This window comes from Microtus pennsylvanicus, chromosome 9 (genome assembly GCF_037038515.1).
Source record: "Microtus pennsylvanicus isolate mMicPen1 chromosome 9, mMicPen1.hap1, whole genome shotgun sequence".
NCBI classification, from domain to species: domain Eukaryota; kingdom Metazoa; phylum Chordata; class Mammalia; order Rodentia; family Cricetidae; genus Microtus; species Microtus pennsylvanicus.
This window is the reverse complement of record NC_134587.1, coordinates 52,439,032-52,451,467: the sequence shown is the minus strand read 5'-3', so window position 1 is coordinate 52,451,467 and position 12,436 is coordinate 52,439,032.

Here is a 12,436-nt window from a genome sequence, read left to right as displayed (position 1 = left end):
CTTTGTTTCAAGTTGACATAAAACTACCAGCACAGAAGTAAGAGGGGACAATCTGGAGAGATGGCTCAGAGGTTGGGAACATTGACTGCTTCTTCCAGAGGACCCAGGTTCAATTCTCAGCATCCACATGGCAGTTCACAACTGTCTGTAACTCCAGTTTTAGGGGATCTGAAACCTTCATACCAATGCACATAAAATAAAGTTAAATAAATAAAAAAGAAGGAATTATTTAGCTGTGAGAGGAGGTAGAGGACAAATGGAGTGGAAATCATACCTGGGAAGATGGGTTTATAGGACCCTCTTCTCAGTAGAAAAAGGCATTGGGAAGGGCAGGATGAAGGGAACAAAAGGGACAAAGGTCCCCAGGCTTGGGACTTGATGTTTCAATGCCTTTAAGATATCAAGTATGGCCTGGAGAGATGGCTCAGCAGTTAGAAGCACTGGCTGCTCTTCCAGAGGTCCTGAGTTCAATTCCCAGCAACCATATGGTAGCTCACAGCTATCTGTAATGGGATCTGATGCTCTCTTCTGTCCTCCAGCATACATGCAAATAGAGTACTCATATACATAAATAAATAAGTCTGTTTAAAAAAGACATCAAGGGCTGGCGAGATGACTCAGCAGTTAAGAGCACTGAGTGCTCTTCCAGAGGATCTGGGTTCAATTCCCAGAACCCAAATAGCATCTACAACTGCTTGTAACTTCAAGATCTGACACTCTCACACAGACATACATGCAGGCAAAAGACCAATGCAAATAAAATAAAAATAAATTAATTATTAAAAAATACATGGAAGCTGGAGGGTTGGCTCAGAGGTTAAGAGCACTGGCTGATCTTCCGGAGGTCCTGAGTTCAATTTCCAGCAACCACGTGGTGGCTCACAACCATCTGTAATGAAATCTTGTGCCCTCTTCTGGCCTGCAGGCATACAAGGAGGCTGAACACTGTGTACACAATAAATAAATAAATCTTTTTTTAAAAAAAGACATTGGGCTGGAGAGATGGCTCAGGAGTTAAGAGCATTGTCTGCTCTTCCAAAGGTCCTGAGTTCAATTCCCAGCAACCACATGGTGGCTCACAACCATCTGTAATGAGGTCTGGTGCCCTCTTCTGGCCTGCAGGCATACACACAGGCAGAATATTGTATACATAAAAAATAAAGACATCAAATACAGGTGTATTCCATTCTCATCCTTGAGTCCCCCAGGCGGTGTGGGAGGCATGAAAGACACCTGGTACAGTATCTCCTCTGAGTCTCCTAGCCCTCCTGAGCAAGTTGGTCCCGAGCTGGCATTTGTGGCTCCATGACAGTCAGTCTTGCCCATATCTCAGGACTTGGGACCCACACTAGTTTCTGGGCTGGATACCAGCCAGGTGCGCCAGAGAGCACACTGGGTGGACTGTATCCTGAGGTCTTTCTCCTCCAAACTCCAAACTCCAGCCCAAATACCACCCAGCCTCCTGAAACTTGCCTGTTTAGCGTACCTATTTGCCTCAAAATACCTATTTGCCGGCTTGTGTGGCCTGCACAGTGCAGCCAGTACCATCTAATTGAATAAGGTGAGAACAATGCTGCAGACATAATGCAATCCTCCTTCTTTCAGCTGCTGAAAAGTTCAAAACTACACGTCCCTCTTCATCTTTGCACCCAGCACAATGCCTGGTGGGTGCATGGCAGGTCCTTAATAAACAGGTCCTAAAGAGCTGGAGTATCCAATGTCGGAGCCCAGTCCTTACGGCTTTGGAGGCACACACTACAGCAGATTCTGGGCAAATCGCCCACCTCTCTAAGCTTCTGGAATCTACAATGGGTTTGTGTGAAACCAAGGTAATAAAACCTGCTTCATAGTCTGTGGCCCCTGAAGAGTCTAACTCATGTAGCCACAGCATTTAGTGGAGGGCCTGGGCAGGTTCTTGCCTTGGAGCAGAGGCTGTTTTGTGCCGTCTGTCGGCTAATACGCCGTTCTGTGTCTTTGCTCCACGGAGAGAGGCGTGGGAGGCAGCCCAAAGGGAGGATAGACAGCCTTGGTAGTTCATAGACAGAGCCTGGTGGGGGTGGACTTTGGGGCGGTTCCGGGCAGAGGGGGTGGTTGCAATCCTGGAGACGTCCCCGGAGGCAAGACCCCGGGGACAGGGGAGGGGGCGGAAGCCGGAGCCGAGGTGGGATCCGGCGAAGTGAGGAGTGCAGACATCCTGTTGGGGCGCCCACCTTCGGAGTGGCCAGCTCCGGAGAGAGCTAGACTAGCGCCGCGGGCGTCGGAGGTGGGACCTGGGGTCGCGCCCATGAGCGTCGCAGCCGGGTGGAGAGCGCCCCCTGGCGGTGTACATAGGTATTGCCCCGAGTCCCGCGTCTCCTTGGTAGCTTAAGCGCCTCTGGGTGAAATTGGTCTCCAGAGACTTCACAGAGAGAGACAGGAGATTCTTTCCAGGCTGAGGGTGCTGTCATCAGCAAACTAGGGTGATCATTGTTAAGTGCCTAGATGTACCAACTCCTGCAAAAGGCGAAGTGGAGAGCTGGGGACAGAACCGAAGTCCTGGACTCTGGACTGGCCCACGAATTCCAGCATGCCTGCCTTCCTTTTAGACCCCTCTCTCAAGCCTCTGGGCCCCAGTGTGAGGGGAACCCTAAGAATCGGAGGGGTGAAGAGCTGCAAGCTATCATCCTTGGCCTGTGAGACTCTGCTATTAGTGGCCTCCTTTCTGAGTGGTGTGTGTGTGTGTGTGTGTGTGGTGTGTGCGTCTATGTGTGTCTGTCTGTGTGTGTGGTGCATGTGTGTCTGTGTGTGTGTGGTGCGTGTGTGTGGTGCGTGTGTGTTTGGGCAATCTGTGAGTGTGGTGATGAAAGTGCAGGGCTGCTTGTTTGTCTGTATGTAGCAGGGATGTGTGTCCACATCTAGGAGTGTGTGTGTGTGAGAGAGAGAGAGAGAGAAGACCTGAATGTGTGAGAGCATTTGCATGTGTTTGGGGCCAGTGTGTAACGTCTATGCTCATCGTCTGTTGAGCCTATGTTGGTCCAGGCCGAGTGCACAGGTACTTAGGGCCATGAGTCACTCACTGTTCATGCTACACAGCTGGGAGTGGGTGTGTTGAGGTCAAGGAGAGGATGATGACCCTTATCACCTTCCATCCTGGAGAGGGCTGGCCGATCCTCTCGCCTCTTACTCTAGCACCCAGAACCAACCTTTCACTTCCTTGCCCCCTCCGTGTCCAGCATTCCAGGTTTTCTTTGAGAGTTGAGAAAGCAAGTCTTACAGGGCCCAGTTTAAGGACCCTTCGGCAGAAATCACGGAGCAGAGCTCTGCTCAGCCTCCAGGCCTCAGACTGAATTCTTTCCTCTCCCAGGAGGTTCCTGGACACCCTCTGCCCAGGCTGGAGAAGGGGTGGGACAGGTTTCAGGGCTGGGCTCTGTGGAGAGCAGTGCACAAAAGGCCCAGTGTCTGTCCTGCCTCCCCCTCCTGGCCCTGCTCCTCTCAGGGAGGTGAGGGAGTGTCCAGCGTCAGGCTAGGCAGAGAGGCATGTGACATTTCTGTCACCAATGGACCCACTTGCCCACACAGCCCTCAGATGACTCTTACTGGGTGGGATGAGGAAGCAAATCTTTGCCTGAATCTGGGGCTCGGGTGCCAGCCAGCTCTTAGCTCCTTAGCTGGCACCCACCCAGACCTAAAGTGCTGCAGCTTGTCCTGTTCTGAGGAGGGATGGATGAGTAATTGAGATCACGGTGATACCAATAGCATGTACTAATAGGAGCATGTTCGTGGCTACTGTTTGGGAGGTCTGACTGGGAGCCCTTGTTGGTTCTTTGTCCAGGCGCTGGGGGCTAGGAGACCTTATGTTAGGGTCTGAGATGGCCAGCTTCCCAGCTCTGTGCCTTTGGGCAAGTTGCTTTATGTTGTTTGGCCTCATTTTCTCAGCTCTAAAATGACCATTTATTATAGAAAACAATTCAAGTCAAGTGTAGTCCTAGCCCTCGGGAGGCAGAGGCAGGCGGTTCTCTGTTCGAGGTGAACCAGGCCATCCAGGGTTACAGATAGTAATACCCTGTCTCAAAAAAGGGTGGAGGGGCTGGAGAGATGGTTCAGCAGTTAAGAGCACAGTACTCTTCCAGAGGATCCAGGTTCAGTTCCCAGCACCCACATGGATGCTACCAACTGTCTGTGACTGACTCTAGGTCCAGAGGATCCAAGGCCCTTTCCTGGCCTCCTAAGCCCTGTACACATGGTGCCCAGACATACAAGCAGGCGAAAACACCCTTGCACATCAAATAAAAAAAATTTAAATAGAAAAAATGAAATTGAAAAACTTTAAAAACCCCTATATGACATTGAATAACACTATCACCTATTTTGGGATCTCCTTGGTGCCTCGTGGCAGCCTGGATCATAGGTTTTGTTATTGTCTCTTGACAATGAGGAAACTGAGGCTGTCCAGTCTGAGATGGTCTGGGATTGTCCAATTAAAACAAGGGGTTGTCAAAGCTGAGCTTTGACCCTAGCCTGAACCATTGCTCCCAATGGTTCCTGTTTTTAGGATTGATGAGGCAGTTCCTAACTGGTAGAAACAACCCTCTGAGCCCAGAAAGGGCTTCTTCAGGAATCACTTGTCCCGTTTGCACCCTTAAGAAGACTGTTTAACATCACCCACACGCTTTTCCTCCCGTCATGACTTGCGCCCCCTAGAGGGCAGTATCAAAAATGATTCCCTTTTGTGTCCTCAAGGCTGAGACCGCCATAGTCCTGGCACACAGTTGCTCCACACCAGGATGAACTAATGGAGACTTGAGTGAATGACACTGAGCACCTGAGCCAGGGCAGAGGCGTAGGAGGATACACCCTGAAAAGCAAATGTCTGTGTTGGAATGGAAGGGGCAGGTGTGACCCACACACACACAGCTACACACAATCTAGATCTATCTAACAGTGTGCTAGACACAGCTGGGTGTGACTTAGGAGCTTTGTAATCATCTCTTTTAATCCTCAGAATGTCTCGTGTAATTCTCAAAATCTGTTTAGTATAAATTAGCAGTCAGCCTGGTTTTCCAGATAAAGAGCTTTGGGCTGGAGCTCACGGGTTATGCATCTTGTGGAGCTGGACCCTAGTCATCCACAAGCCGTCTACCAAAGTCAGAGGGAACTGAGGAGGTGTCTGTAAAAACTGCAGGTCTGGCCCGGCTCTCCTTGGCTTCTAGAACCAGGAAAGGAGGCTCTAGGTGTAGCACTGATGGCCCCCCACTTTCCTCTTGGCTCACTCCAAGGTCCCACAGCTCGCACCCCCTGATGCCCCAATCAGGGCTGGGCATGCAGCAGAATAACTGGGCACCTGGGTCCAGGGCGAGGCATTGTGTGACACCGGAAGGGTGGCCTGGATTCAGATGACCCCCCCACACCAGGGCCGCTCTTGCAGTTTATACACAGCCCCCACTCCTGGCGGGGACGAACCCAGGTAATGCTGTGGCCTGCTGGATCCCCGGGGCTCCATCAGAGCAAGCCAGGAACCGCCCGCCACCGGGCCAGCGCGTTGTTTTTCCATCAACAAGCGGCTTACGTAAACTCCCCGCCGCCTCTCTCAGCGATGCCAGCGCGGGGGAGGTGCCCTATCTGATTGGGGAGCAGCCAGCGTTGGGGTACCCTGCGTGCCCAGGCACAGGCCACCAGCGCTCAGGCGGGAGAGTGAGGTCCTCTCCCCCACATCCACCCAGGGGACCCCACCTTCACCCTGCGATTCTAGCGCTTTCACCTGCCCCCAGCGAGGAGGACAGGGTCCCTAGAGAGATGTCCAGGTGGCTAGCCGCCAGCTTGCCCGCTCTGCGTTCCTCCAGTGTGCTAAGAGAACCGTGTGTCAGCTGAGGGGTTGGTGGTGAAAGCAGGCTGGCGTCTGAGGGTGAAGACCAGAGCAGCAAGAAATAGGACACCCACAAACAAAGCAAAAACGAAAGCACTTTTATTTCTTTCTTCTTTCAGAAAACTTTCCAAAATCATAAGAGAGTTACCAGAGACCCATGAACCTTCACACGCCCTTCCTAGAGTCCCCAGTTTTGAAAATTTTGCCCCTTTGCAACCCCTTCTCCAAGGTTTCCTCGCCGTGAGGGCTTATTATTCTTCCCATTGTACAGATGGCGACGCTGACACTGAAAGCTCTTTAGTAACGTCTCCAAGAGGGGAACTGGGATTTAGAGTCAAACCTCACTGGAACCGGTTTACTCAGTGTTTTTTTTTTAATTTTTAGAATTACATTTATTTATTTTGTGTGTGAGAGACCACTTAAGTGCATATAGGGGTCAGAAGTCAACTTTCCAGAGTCTGTTCCCACTTCCCACCATGTGGGCTTGGTAGCAAGCACCTTTATCGACTGAGATATCTCAACTTCCTTTTTGTTTGCTCTGTAATATATTTTTTAAAGTTACATTCCCCCACATCCCCCATGGTTACTCTATACATGTAGTCCATGCAGATAGACGGAACTTTCCCTGCCGGTTCCATATCGAGAGCATTCTTGGGTCTCTTTCCGCAGACATGCTTGGTCAGTGAAAGTGCATCCCAGAGATATTTCACACAAGGACTTTAGTTCAGTGTGCAGGATGCTGTGCTTTGTCGTACAGACTTTTCAATATTGGAAATTAAAAACAACCCCACTCTTTTAAACCACTGAACAGATACTTAGACACCGGCTTCCCTAGCTCCTGGGGGTGAGGAATCCCTCAGCTTCCAACCTATTTGCATAAGAAGAGCTGTGGCAAATCTGTGCACTAGACACTGAACTACACGTGTGAGGATATTTGCATGGTGGATTCCTAGAGATGAAAATTGTGGGTTAAAGGGTATGCAGATTTTTAATTTGCTCAGATATTGCCAAATCTCTCCTCAGGGAGGTTGCCCCAGTGTTCCCTCCCACTTAGAGTGAATGGAAATGCCTGTTTCCCACAGCCTTGCCAACACAGCGTGCTATCAAACTTTCTGATCTTTGTCAATCTGTTAGATAGAAAACGGTATCTCAGAGTTGTAATCTCCTTCCTCCTGCTACAAGGGAGGTTGACAGTGTTTTCATCTGACTAAGAACCGCTCTTGTTTCCTTTCCTGGGAACTGTTTGTTTATCTCCTCTGCCTATCTTTCTAATTAGGTTGTTCTCCCCCTTCCTAATACGTAGAAGCTCTTAAAATAACAGAGATAGCAGTCCTTTGTCAATAACGTATGATATGTCTGCAATATATGCTCCTTTTGACTTTGTTTAGGTCATTTTCTCTTGTGGAAATAAAATTAATTTTATGTGGCTAAATGTATCCATCCAATTTATAGATTCAAAGTTTTGTTTGAAATTCATACAAATAGGACTTCAGTGTAGGAATGGCTTTGGAAGTGTGTTCTCAGTGTCTTTATTCCAGAGTTGCTTTGGTGTACATTGTGAGGATAGGATTTGGCTATTTTTCTGTGGGTGGGCAGCTATCTGGTTGTTCCCCCACCATATATACCTTTTTTTTTTAGTGGTTTGTGTATGTGTGAGCACATACACACACACACGCCTGAGACTACAGGTTCAGAATCCTGCCTATACACTTTTCAAGCTGAGATGGCAGGTGTTCCCACCGAATCTGTCCTTAAACTTTGTATCTGTGGAATTATACAGCGAGTGCTCTTGTTCAACACAGTTATGATGTGGTCTCATACATGGCTGCTCTTAATCATGATCGCTTCCCTTTTGTTGACACCTAGTGCTTCAGTAAAGATGTCTACTACAATTCATTCATCATGGCAGCAGGCAGGCAGACGTGGTGCTTAGCCAAGAGTTTATAATCTGGATACACAGGCAGCAGGTACAGAGATGAAGACCCCAAAGCCCACCCCTAGTGACACACCTCCTCCAACAAGGGGACACCTGCGAATTCTTCCTAAACAGTTCCACCAAGAGGGAAACAAAATTCAGGCGTGTGAACCTGTGTTTGTCATTCACACCACCACAGGACAGCTTTGAAGAAAGCTTCAGTGAGCATGTGCGTCAGATTTTAATGGTGGTTACTTACACTCATGACTTGGGCCTATATTTGAGTTGGTTGAGTCATAGGAGAGCAGCTACTTTTGTTATACATTTGCAGAAATGACCAAGTGACTAAATCTGCATATGACAGCAATGAGCCCTGAAGGGCCTTTCCCCTGTAGGTCAGAAGCCCTGATTCCATCTCCTGCCTCCCTCCCTCCCTTCAGTCAACCACCCACTGTGGATGCTGGGCACAGGTGAGTTGAGTGTATGGGAACAACTCACCACGTAAACATGATTAGGTTTCCACCTGCCGGTTTGACTGTTTCCTCCCCAGAGGCCAGAAACTGTATGAGCAGTTCGGAAAGTATGTTTGGTGTGGTCTATCTGAGGGACCATGGAATCCTCAGAATGTTCAGGACATGGGAACAGAGGGCAGTGTTCATAGACATAGGCAGTGCTCCTGGCTGTGTTCAATGACTTGCTGGCTGGGAGCCACAGCAGAGAAATCATGATTTGGGCTTATTTGTGTGCTGTATGCTTTCTTTTGTATTGATACAAAATTTCTTGTTTCCCTAGATGGCCTTGAACTTACTTTAAAGCCCAGGATGACCTTGACTGTCTGAACCTCCTGCCTTTACCCTAAGATTACACCATGCCCAGTTTTAATGTATGAGGTAGCATACGGGAGCATTCTCAGACACTGGGCACCTACGTAGTGTTAGAAATATTTTCTAACAACACAAAAATCCCAATCATGTGGAATCAAAACAAGCTGAATTAAAGGATATCCAGGTTTAATAGGACTCCAGGAAGTCATCAATGTGACCATGGGGGGGGGACACGAACCATGTGTTGACTTTCCAGTAGACTGGGGGAGTGGTCCTGACCTCCTCTGGGGAAGGGCAAGGGGCAAGGGGCATAGAGGCGGGGCCTCCAAAGATGGAGGCCAGAGACCGGGATTTACATATAGGGCACTTGATTTGTCTCCTGCCATACTCATGCAGGGTAGAGTGGGTTTAACATTAGTGTAGGGAGGTTAAGTAGCTTCCCCAGCAAGTAGATGGCAGATGCAGAATTCGAACTCAGAGTGATCTGTCAGATGCCTAGTCCATGTTCTACATATCTAGTCTCCAATGCATCTTTCTCTGACATCCTGCAAGTCACCATATTCAAAGCTCCTCCTGGTGACTGAGACTAGGGAGTGAGGAGCTGGAAGCTGGGCTATAAGATCAACATGGAAGATCTACAGCATGCTTGCTTATCAGCAATGACTGATCTTATATTAAATAAGATGGGACTTGAAAACTGTAAGAGCTTAGTAATCTACTGACCAAAGATGAGTAGTCATGCTGTGGAGGATGTGTAAATACAAATGGAGAACACACACATATACATATATACATACATAGAATAAACACACACAAACGTATACACACACATAGAAACACAAGCATGTACACCATATAGATATACACTCACACACATAGACATACAAGCACATATACTCACGATACACACATAAACATCACATACACACACGGATCAATAAGTGTATATATAGGGCTGGGATGTAGCTCAGTTGGTAGCTCCATGCATAAGGCCTTGGCTTCAATCCTTAGCACCAAATAAAACCAGGCATGATGACACACCTAAAGTCACAGAACTTGGGAGATGAGGCAGGAGGATCACATGTTCAGGGCTATCCTCCCCCACATAGTCAATCTGAGACCAGCCTTGGGTTACATAAAACCCCGATGAAAAGGAAAAAAGAGAGAAACTAAGAGACAGTGAGTATATAGACCATGTTCATGGAGAAGGAAACATGATGCCCTTCATTTCCCCACAGGTATTCATGGCATTAGTACACTATCAGTTCCAATGAGGTTGCTCACTAAATCTGCCAAACTAACTCTAAAATTTTACAAGGGTGAAAACATCAAATCGTTAGATAGGATAGGATCTAAGATAGGACAGGGATGGGTTTGACCTGGCAAATAGCCTGCCTTGTTTGTAGAGCCTGGTTAATAATGACCCTAGCCTGGGGGTTTGTGTACCTGGGGACAAATGAAGCAGCAAAAGGTGCCAAGAGCCCACAGGTAGAGCAGGTTACAAAGGATGCCCACGTGAAATGATTCTGCATTACACAGCCTCCGGGGAACCAGGAGCCGTGACATCACAGTACGTGGAAAACTGAGGCAGAAGGAACATTGAGTCCAGGAGTTTGAGAGTAACCTGGTAAACATAACCATTTTCTGTCTCAAAAAGAAGAGTCCTTTTGGTGGAGATGGGTCAGTAGCTTTCCCTTCATGAAGGAAAACCGGTCCCTGTCTTAGACCATGCGCCATGTGATGGATGACAAGACCAACTCCAGCAAGTGTCCTCTGATTGCCTAGAGATAACAGAGACCCAGCTGCTTCTGCCCTCTGAGTGCTAGAATCATGACATGCACCACCGCACTTAGCGCTTTGTGTTTTGTTTTTAGTTTTATTGAGACAGGGTCTTATGTAGCCCAACTGGCCTCTAACTCACTAGGTAGCTGAGGCTGGCCTTGAACTTCTAGTCCTCCTGTCTCTATCTCTCAAGTATTACAGGTGTGTGCCACCAAAACAAACTCTTATTTTCTTTTAAAATTCGATGTGTGTGTCGGGGTGGGGGGTGACACACATGTTATGATTGGAGATGCCCAGAGAACAGTCTGTGGAGTTGGTTCTCTTCTTCCACGCAGGCTTTGAAACTGGAACTCAGGCCCTTGAGCTTGCATAGCAAGCCACCTCACTGGCTCCACTTGAGTCTTAACTTTGAAAGTGTTATGTGCTGGGGTAGGAAGATGGCTCAGTGTGTAAGAGCGCTTGCTCTGAAGGCATGAGGACCTGAGTTCAAATTCTCAGTACCACAGAAAGGCCAGGTGTGCTCCCACAAGCCTGTAAGCCAGCACCGGAGGGTGGAGGCAGGGAGATTCCAAGAGGTCCCTGGCCGGCCAGCCTCGCTGAAATGGTAAGCTTCCGGTTAGTGAGAGACCTGTCTCAAGGCAGTGAGAGCAATAGAGGAAGACACAAGACAATATACCCTGGCTTCTGAGAGGGTGCCCATGAGAGTACATGCCCACACATTCTTGTACATTCACTACTCCACACACACTGGGCATTGAATTGTACCGCTCCTCCCATGTCCTACTCCATGTATTGAAGTTCTAACCATAGGAATCTACAGATGTGCTATATTTAGAAATAATGTCCTTCCAGTTAAGAGGCCATTAGGGGAGGAACTGGTATTATGACTGTCCTTATAAGAAGTGGGCTATCTGGACACAGACACCAACAGAGGAGATGGTCACAAAGCACCAAAAGCAGAGACAGACAAGGAACATGGACTGATTGACCTTGACAACTGACCTCCAGCCTACCAAACTGAGAAAACTCACTGCTGTGGTTTGAAGCCATTCCGTTTAGGATACTTTGTTAACAACACCTGAGGAAAGAAATAAAAGTTGAAAGATGTTAAAATCACATTATTTATCCCCAAAATAAAAACACGCAGAAAATACATGCATTGTTTCTAGATTTGAAAAAGTAGTCTAGCTAGGCATGCTGGTGCACACTTTTAATCCCAGCACTCAGGAGTCAGAGGCAGGTAAATCTCTGAATTCAAGGCCAGATTGGTTTCCACAGAGAATTCTAGGCCAAGCAGGGTTTCATAGTGAGAGCCTGTCTCCAAAACAAACAAAAAAACAAAAGCAAAGCGGAGCAGAAGGATGGCCTGCCTGATCATGGCTGCCTCTGTGCAGGGAAGGGAGCTGGAGTATAAAGGTACATCCGTATGAAGTCTTCACTCTCTAAAAGAAGTCTAAGCAAAAGTGACAAATATCAACACGTCCAAAGGTGCCCATGGTCATGTCTGTGCGGGGCACAGGTGTGTGCAGGTTTGTGAGTTCAGGCCTGCAGAGGGCACAGGCCAACCTCGGGTGTTGCTCCTCAGGCACTGCCCACCTTCCTTTCTTTGAGCAACTTGAATTCATGCGTTCTCAGAGGTCAGTACTGAACAGCCGCAGTGGCCTCAGAGAGATGGACCCATTCCTAGTGTGGCCAGTCCTCAAGGTCTGTCTGAATTAGAGGTCCTGGGACCTTGGGCTCTGGGTCAGAGTGACCCCTAGGAGCTCTCAGTTTCCCCATCCTCTAACTTATTTGCTGGTACATTATAACTTCAGCCACTTTCTCCCCAGGAGCAGTAGCTAAGAGGATCCTGTGCCTAACACAAACTTTGAAATTTTAAACAAAAAATGACAGGAAAGATAATAGCAACTCCACACAACACCAACACCTCTTGTGGGTGTGTTCTAACTACTTCACATACTTAATCCATCCAGGGCTTCTATGAAATGGGTACTATTGCTTTCTCATTGGGGGAGGGTTATGCGACCCCAGAATAGTTATGTCGCATACCCCAATACATACATAAATGTCAGA